This window comes from Prionailurus bengalensis, chromosome D1 (genome assembly GCF_016509475.1).
Source record: "Prionailurus bengalensis isolate Pbe53 chromosome D1, Fcat_Pben_1.1_paternal_pri, whole genome shotgun sequence".
NCBI lineage: Eukaryota > Metazoa > Chordata > Mammalia > Carnivora > Felidae > Prionailurus > Prionailurus bengalensis.
The window spans coordinates 71611448-71620270 of record NC_057346.1 but is presented as its reverse complement, the minus strand read 5'-3'; the positions used below and the strand labels follow the sequence as shown (position 1 = coordinate 71620270).

General features: G+C 39.5%; 2 pseudogenes; one reads left to right on the top strand and one right to left on the bottom strand.

The window, feature by feature from the left end:
* The first annotated feature begins 386 nt into the window (after positions 1-386).
* LOC122484292 lies at positions 387-654 on the top strand (annotated as a pseudogene).
* A 3581-nt stretch (positions 655-4235) lies between these two features.
* LOC122482681 lies at positions 4236-5595 on the bottom strand (annotated as a pseudogene).
* Positions 5596-8823: the final 3228 nt, after the last annotated feature.

The window sequence follows — 8823 nt, the reverse complement described above, 5'->3', positions numbered from 1 at the left end:
ATAGATTGCTTATTCATTTTATTGACGTTCCCTTTACAGTGCAGAAACTTCAATTTGACATAGTCTCACTTGTGTTTTTGCTCTTGTTGACTATCCTTTTGGTGTCTGACCCACAAAATCACTGTCAAGACCAATGTCAAGGAGTTTTTCCCCATGTTTTCTTCTAGAAGTTTTACAGTTTTAGGTCTTAAGTTTAAGTCTAATCTTTTTTTGATTGGATTTTTGTATGTTGTGTAAGGTAGGGATCGAATTTCATACCTTTGCATGTGGATATCCAGTTTTCACAACATCGGTTACTGAAGAGGCTGTCCCCTTTCCCCGCTATGTATTCTTGGTACCTCTGTCAAAAATCATTTGACTGTGGAAACTTTGTGTTGTGTGGAGCAGTGTTAGCCCCACAGTCAGCCTTTTACGGGTCTTCAAGCCTTGAGTCTGTCTTTTCCTCAAGATGAATGATAAGCCAGACTTGTCCAAAGTGGAGAAGCTTGACAGGTCAAAATGGAAGAAAATGAAACTAAAGAAAAAAATACTCTTTCCTCAAAGGAAACTGTCTAGCAAGAGAAAGAGTTGTTGAAACATCATAAAATGGGGATCCTTGAAGAGCAAATTCAGCATTGCCTGAATGTTTGGTTTGGGGCTTGTTTTTTTTGGTAAACCTATGTGTTTGTAGAGATTGTAGGCACCTTCTGATGTCTTCTTACTTACCCTTACTCCTTGGCTAAGAGGTCAGGAGTAGCCAGTGTTCCCTTATGTTTGTTTTTAAAATTTCCATTGGTGCATAAACTCCAGCTGGCAAATGCTATCAATAATCTCAGCATCGATGACTTTTGTGTGTGAAGTTCTTTCATCCCCTACGGGATAAGCCACTTTTAACCTTCTGCATTGGGTGCCTCCATTGTTCCATAAACTTCATGATGTGGCATGTGTTTATAGCTTCTCACAGTTTATTTTCATTTCTAATGTACCCACAAAATAATAAACATAATCCAAAAATTATTTGTGCATGATTTTATTTCTGGGTTCTCTATTCTGTTCCATTGATCTATGTGTCTATTTTTATATCAATACCATACTGTTTTGATTACTATAGCTTTGTAATATAGTTCAAAAGCAGGAAGTGTGATGTCTCCAGCTTTGTTCTTTTTCCTGAAGATTGCTTTAGCTCTTTGAGTCTAATTTTGTTCCATTAAATTTTAAGATTTTTTTTCTAATTTTTGTTTCTATTTCTGTTAAAACTGCTATTGTAATTTGGACAAGTATTGAGTTGAATCTGTAGTTCATTTTGGCTGTATAGACATTTTTAAAAAAAATTTTACTCCACCATTATTTTTTTTAAGTTTATTTATTTATTTTCAGAGAGAAAAAGAGAGTACAAACAGGAGAAGGCCAGAGAGAGGGAGAGAGAGAGAATCCCAAGCATATTCTGCATTGATAGCTCAGAGCCCACTGTGGGGCTTGAACTCATGAACCATGAGATCATGACCTGAATGGAAACCAAGAGTCAGACGCTTGAGCCACCCAGGTGCCCTGGCACCCCGGATCGATAGACAATTTTTTTTTCTTTTTTTCTATTTTTGTTTTATTTAATTTACATCTAAGTTAGCATATAGTGCAACAATGATTTCAGTAGATTCCTTAATGCCCCTTACCCATTTATCCCATCCCCCCTCCCTTAACCCCTCCAGCAACCCTCTGTTCTCTATATTTAAGAGTCTCTTATGTTTTGTCCCTCTCCTTGTTTTTATATTATCTTTGCTTTCCCTTATGTTCATCTGTTTTGTATCTTAAATTCCACAAATGAGTGAAGTCATATGATATTTGTCTTTCTCTGACTAATTTCACTTAGCATAATAATACACTCTAGTTCTATCCACATAGTTGCAAATGGCAAGATTTCATTCTTTTTGATTGCCAAGTAATACTCCATTGTATATATATGTACCACATCTTCTTTATCCATTCATCCATCGATGGACATTTGGGTTCTTTCCATACTTTGGTTATTGTTGATAGTGCTGCTATAAACATTGGGGTGCATGTGCCCCTTTGAAACAGCACAGCTGTATCCCTTAGATAAAGACCTAGCAGTGCAATGTCTGGGTTGTAGGGTAGTTCTATTTTTAATTTTTTGAGGAACATCCATCCTGTTTTCCAGAGTGGCTGCAGCAGTTTGCATTCCCACCAACAGTGCAAAAGGGTTCCTCTTTCTCTGCATCCTCGCCAACATCTGTCATTGCCGGAGTTGTTAATGTTAGCCATTCTGACAAGTGTGAGGTGGTATCTCAGTGTGGTTTTGATTTGTATTTCCCTGATGATGAGTGATGTGGAGCATTTCTTCATGTGTCAGTTGGCCATCTGGATGTCTTCTTTGGAGAAGTGTCTATTCATGTCTTTTTCCCATTTCTTCACTGGATTATTTGTTTTTTGGGTGTTGAGTTGGATAAGTTCTTTAGAGATTTTAGATACTAACCCTTTATCTGATATATAATTTGCAAATGCCTTCTCCCATTCTGTTGGTTGCCTTTTAGTTTTTCTGATTGTTTCCTTCACTGTGCAGAAGCTTTTTTTTTTTTTTAATTTTTTTTTTCAACATTTATTTATTTTTGGGACAGAGAGAGACAGAGCATGAACAGGGGAGGGGCAGAGAGAGAGGGAGACACAGAATCGGAAACAGGCTCCAGGCTCCGAGCCATCAGCCCAGAGCCCGACGCAGGGCTCGAACTCGCGGATGGCGAGATCGTGACCTGGCTGAAGTCGGACGCTTAACCGACTGCGCCAACCAGGCGCCCCAGTGCAGAAGCTTTTTATGTTGATGAGGTCCCAATAGTTCATTTTTGCTAGACATTTTTAAAATATTAATTCTTTCAATCCATAAACATAGGATATCTGTTCATTTATTTGTGTCTTCCTCAATTCTTTTCATTAGTGTTTCACAGTTTTTAGTGTAGTTTTGTAGTTTAGTAGTTTCAATATCTTTTACCTATTTGGTTACATTTATTCCTAAGTATTTTATTCTTTTTGATGCTAGTGTACAGGGGATTTTTTTTTCTTAACATCTTTTTTGGGTAGTTTATTGTTAGAATATAGAAACACAATTGATTTTTGTGTATTGATTTTATATCCTGTATTTTTATTGAATTCATTTATCAGTTCTAACAGTTTTTTTGATGGAGTCTTTAGAGTTTTCTATATAAGATTATGTCATCTGCAAGCAAACAGTTTTACTTCTCACTTTCTGATTTGGATGCTTTTATTTATTTTACTTGAAATGCTCTGGCTATGAATTTCAGCACTATTTTGATTAGAAGTGCTGAAAGTGGGCACCTTTGTCTTGTTCCTGATAATAGATGAAAAGCTTTCAGCTTTTTGCCATTGAGTATCATGTAAATGACAGAGTGGGCTTGTCATACATGGCCTTTTTTTTATGTTGAGGTTGATTCCTCCTAATTTGAGAGTTTTTATCATGAAAGGATGTTGAATTTTGTCAAAAATTTTTCTGCATCTATTGAGATGATCATATGATTTTTAAAAACTATATGAATAAAGATTTCTTTTCTTTTTTTTTAATGTTTACTCATTTTTGAGAGAGACAGAGACAGAGTGCGAGCAGGGGAGGGGCAGAGAGAGAGGGAGACACAGACTCAAAAGCAGGCTCCAGGCTCTGAGCTGTCAGCACAGAGCCCATTGTGGGGCTTGAACTCATGAACTGTGAGATCGTGACCTGAGCCGAAGTTGGGCACTTAGCCAACTGAGCCACCCAGACACCCCTAAAGATTTCAATAAATACAATTACATAGACAATTATAAAATCTAGTTTTGTGGTAATAATGGTTTATAACTGAACTTTTTGTTTTCTACATGTTTTAGCAGGTCAATAAAACTTTTAAAAAGATTTTATTTTTAACTAATCTCTTCACCCAATGTGGGGTTCGAGCTCACAACCCTGAGATCAAGATCACATGCTTTACCAACTGAACCAGTCAGGCGCCCCTCAGATTAATAATTTTTATTTATTTGTTTATTTACATTTATTTATTTTTGATAGAGACAGAGCACAAGTCGGGGAGGGACAGAGAGAGAAGGAGACACAGAATCCGAAGCAGGCTCCAGGCTCCGAGCTGTCAGCACAGAGCCTGATGGATGCAGGACTCGAACTCACAAACCGTGAGATCATGACCTGACCCAAAGTCAGACGCTTAACTGACTGAGCCACCCAGGTGTCCCTTTACTTATTTTTTTAAAAAAGACACATTTATTCAGCATCGTGATCAGATTATTACATTTAGCAATCAATAGCATGGGTGCAAAAAAAAAACACTACATTAAAACCCTTTTTTGGAATGCTTTATACTTTCCGCAGAACAGAAACTAAAATAACCTCTTATGCAATTAGTCACAAATACAGCCCTTGAATTTTTGTCCATACACATGAGTATTGTCTAAAACATGTCTTCTTTGTAGCAGCTAGGCCCCACCACCACTGTGCTTGACTGAGCTCAAAACTCTGTTGTAACCTGTAGCTTCCCTGTCACTTCTCTGGCTCTCCTCTCCTGCTCAGCTCTGTTTCCTGGAAGTAATTAAAACCTTCTGCCACCCCCATAGCCACTGCTGCTGCTGGAACCACCATAGCCACCTTGGTTTCATGGTTTGGCAGAGTATTGGCCTCCACCACCATACGGGCCAGGGCTTCTGCCTCCAAAACTTCCTCCTCGTAGGGGCCCAAAATGTCAAGATTGATTGTTGTAATGGCCAAAATCATTATAGCTTCCACCACCTCCAGAGTTGCTTCCATCATTACCAAATCCGTTACAGCCATCCCCACTGCACCTATCCACCAGCACCTCGACTACCACCAAGGCCACCTCGCCCACCGAAGTTTCCTCCACGGCCGGAGTTGTCATTCCCACCAAAACCACCTCTATGGCCACCACCAAAATTTCCAGAACCACTTCGACCTCTTTGGCTGGATGAAGCACCAGCCATCTGTTGCTAAATAAAGGTTTCCTTACTTCACAGTTGTGGCCGTTCACAGTATGGTATTTCTGAATGACAGTCTTGTCTACAGAGTCATGGTTGCCAAATGTTAGAAAAGCAAAGCCTCTCCTTTTGCCACTGCCTCGGTCAGTCATGATTTCAATCACTTCAATTTTCCCATGCTGTTCAAAATAATCTTTTAGGTGATGTTTTTCAGTGTCTTCTTTAATGCTACTAACAAAAATCTTTTTCACAGTTAAGTGGGCACCAGGTCTTTGAGAATCTTCTCTCGAGACAGCCCTCTTTGGTTCTACAACTCTTCCATCCACCTTGTGTGGCCTTGCATTCGTGGCTGCGTCCACCTCTTCCACAGTGGCATGCACACGTGACAAACCCAAAGCCTCTGGAGCACTTGGTGTTGGGATCTCTCATTACCACACAGTCTGTAAGCATTCCCCACTGCTCAGAATGGCTCCTCAGAGTCTCATTGGTTGTTTCAAAGCTCAAACCTCCGATGAAAAGCTTCTGCAGCTGTTCAGGCTCTTTGGGAGACTCAGACTTAGACATGATGGCGGTAAGAGGGGAGACTTTCACGATGCTTACTCAGCGGCGTCCACGGGCAGAAAGACCAGATTAACAATTAAAAATTTTTATTTTTCTAAAAGCCAGTATTATTATAACAGTGTTTATCTCCACATTTGGCTTTTTTTTTTAAATAATTAAACAAACTAATACATTTAAAAGAATTGTTCCTGTATGCTTTTGGACGCACACATATCGGGATGCAATGTTGTGACATCAACAACCAAACTTTGCTGTTAAAGAAGAGGTTAAACTGGTATAAATTCAAATTAGATTATAACCTTCAGATGTTAAATGTAACCTGCATGGTAACCCCAAAGAAAACTACTGTAGATTGATTATACACAAAAGGAAATGTGAAATTACACATTTCATTTAAAATTTAATCACAAAAGAAGACAGTAATTCAGAAAATGAGCAACAGAAGAGTTATAAGGCATTTAGAAAACAACAAAATTATATAAGTAAGTTTTTCTCTTATCAGTAACTATTTTAAATAGAAGTGGATTGAACATTCCAACCAAAGGAGATTAGCTGAGTGGATAAAAACACATGATCCAACTATATGCTATCTACAAAAGATTCATTTTAGATCCCAAAACACAAATAGATTGAAAGTGAATATATGGAAAAATACTGCAGAAATAGTAACCAAAAGAGCAGGGATGTCTAAACTGATATCAGACAAATTATACATTATTTTTTAAATGCTTATTTATTTTTGAGAGAGTGTACATGCATGTGAGCAGGGGTGGGGGAAGGGCAGAGAGGGAGACAGGATCTGAAGTAGGCTCTGTGCTGTCAGCGCAGAGCGTGATGTAGGGCTCAAACTCATGAACCCTGAGATCCTGACCTCATGACTTGAGCCAAAGTCAGATGCTTTACTGACTGAGCCACCCAGGTGCTCCAAACCAAGTATACTTTATAAAGTTTCCAAAGAGACAAAGAAGAATATTACATGTTAATAAAATGCTCAGTACAGCAAATATATATAACAGTTGTAAATGTTTACATGTCTAATGACAGATCATCAAAATATGTGAAGTAAAAACTGACAGAATTCAAGGGAGCAATACTTCTGCAATAATAGTCCAAGACTTTACTGTACCACCACTCTCAGTGTAGATGCAACAACCAGACAGAAGATAAGTAAGCAAATAGAGGGCTTACTAGAATAAACTAAGGTAGATCTGACAGACATCCATAGAACACTCTACCCAAGAACAGCATACGTATTCTTCCCAAGTGCACTTAGAACATTTTCAGGGTAGACCATATGTTAGGCCTCCAATTAAGTCTCAGTAGCTTTAAGAAGACAGATACCGTGCAAAGTGTTTTCTCCAGTCACATCAGAATGAAGTTAAAAATCAATAACAAAAGAAAAACTGGAAAATTCACAAATTTGCTGAAATTAACATATCCTTAACCAACAAATGGGTCAAAATAGAAATCACAAGGGAAATTAGAAAATACTTAGAGGCGAATGAAAACACAACAAACTAAAATTTGGAACAGTGAGAACAGTGCTAAGGAACAAAGCTATAAATGCTTACATTAAAAAATGAGAGTGACATTAGCATCACGGTGGCATAAGACATTAGTCTTTTCTCTCTCCCTTTTTAAACAACTAATTAGACATTCATCCACAAGCAAAATATCTCAGTAAGAAGTGTTGGACCCAGTTTAATATGCCAAGAGACCTGGATAACTCTTGCCCACCAGTACATCTAAAAACAGGCAGACAGATTTTGGATCTCAGTAAAGATTTTAGAGTCAGCAAAACTGCTGCACCCCCCTCTCACTGGCCAAGAAAAAAAGCCTGGAGAATGCTGACCTGGAAAGATATCCTTGGGTGAGAGAGAACTTATAGAGGTTCAGCCTGCCTGAAGGGAGATTCTAGAACACCACTAGAGCAGGAAAGATACGAGTTTGGTCATAGTGGAGAAGGAAGAACTCTGCCAGAGCCACCCTTCCAACCAAAAGAGACACTGCACGGGGCCACACTGTTCATCCATGGTGACCTCTCCTGTGGAGGAGGTAGAAATTGGTGAGTTCCTGGCTACCTTACTTGTGTGGTGGTGACTAGAGAAATCTGTTTGTATCCAACAACATGCAGCCCACTGAGGTGAGACCTCATGACTAAGGGGAGGCAAAACAGAGTAAGAAGCAGATAAGAACATCAAAGTAATTCAGTTCCTGGTGACTACTTCAGGACTTCAGCATGAACTCTGCTGATAAGGCTCTGGAAGTACAACCACATTAAGATCTCCCCACTGGGTCCACAGGCACTCGTATGCCAACAGTGCTAACGCACACCTCCCAACATGCACACGCATGTGCACACACACACTCCGTGACAAGATCCTTGTGTGCTCCCAAGTGCAATGGTAATAGAGGTCCTGTAATCAGAGTACTCTCAGGAAAATGGAACAGGGCTATGGACAAGGGAGAAACCACCACTTTTTGGAAAACCAAAGAGAGGCATCCAGCAGCAAGCCTGGTGACTTCTAAGAACAAGAAAAGATGTAAAAGCTTAAGAATTCTGCCACAAGAGGAAGAAAAAAGAGTGGGGCAGATCTACTCATTCAAAAGCTGAGGAAAACCCACATATAGCAGCACCAATCAACAGTACCCCATATGAAGGCAACCAATAAAGATTTAAAGAAATGTCTACTACTTCAAGTAGCAATGTAAAAATATAAGGGACATGAAAAATCAAGGAAATATATCATCTCCAAAAGATATCAATAATCCTCAAGTAAAAGGTGTATAGTATGATCTAATAGATAAAGAACTCAAAATAGCTACTTTAAAAAAAACTCAACAAGCTAATGGGGCGTGTGGGTGGCTCAGTCGGTTAAGTGTCCGACTTCGGCTCAGGTCATGATCTCATGGTTTCTGAGTTGAGCTCTGCATGGGGCTCTGCATGCAGAGCTCCACGATCCAAGCCTGGAGCCTGCTTCAGATTCTATATCTCCCTCTCTGTCCTTCTCCCACTGGCACTCTGTGTTTATCTCTCTCAAAAATAAACATTTAGGGGCGCCTGGGTGGCGCAGTTGGTTAAGCGGCCGACTTCAGCCAGGTCACGATCTCGCGGTCCGGGAGTTCGAGCCCCGCGTCAGGCTCTGGGCTGATGGCTCAGAGCCTGGAGCCTGTTTCCGATTCTGTGTCTCCCTCTCTCTCTGTCCCTCCCCCATTCATGCTCTGTCTCTCTCTGTCCCAAAAATAAAAATAAAAACATTGAAAAAAAATTAAAAAAAAAATAAA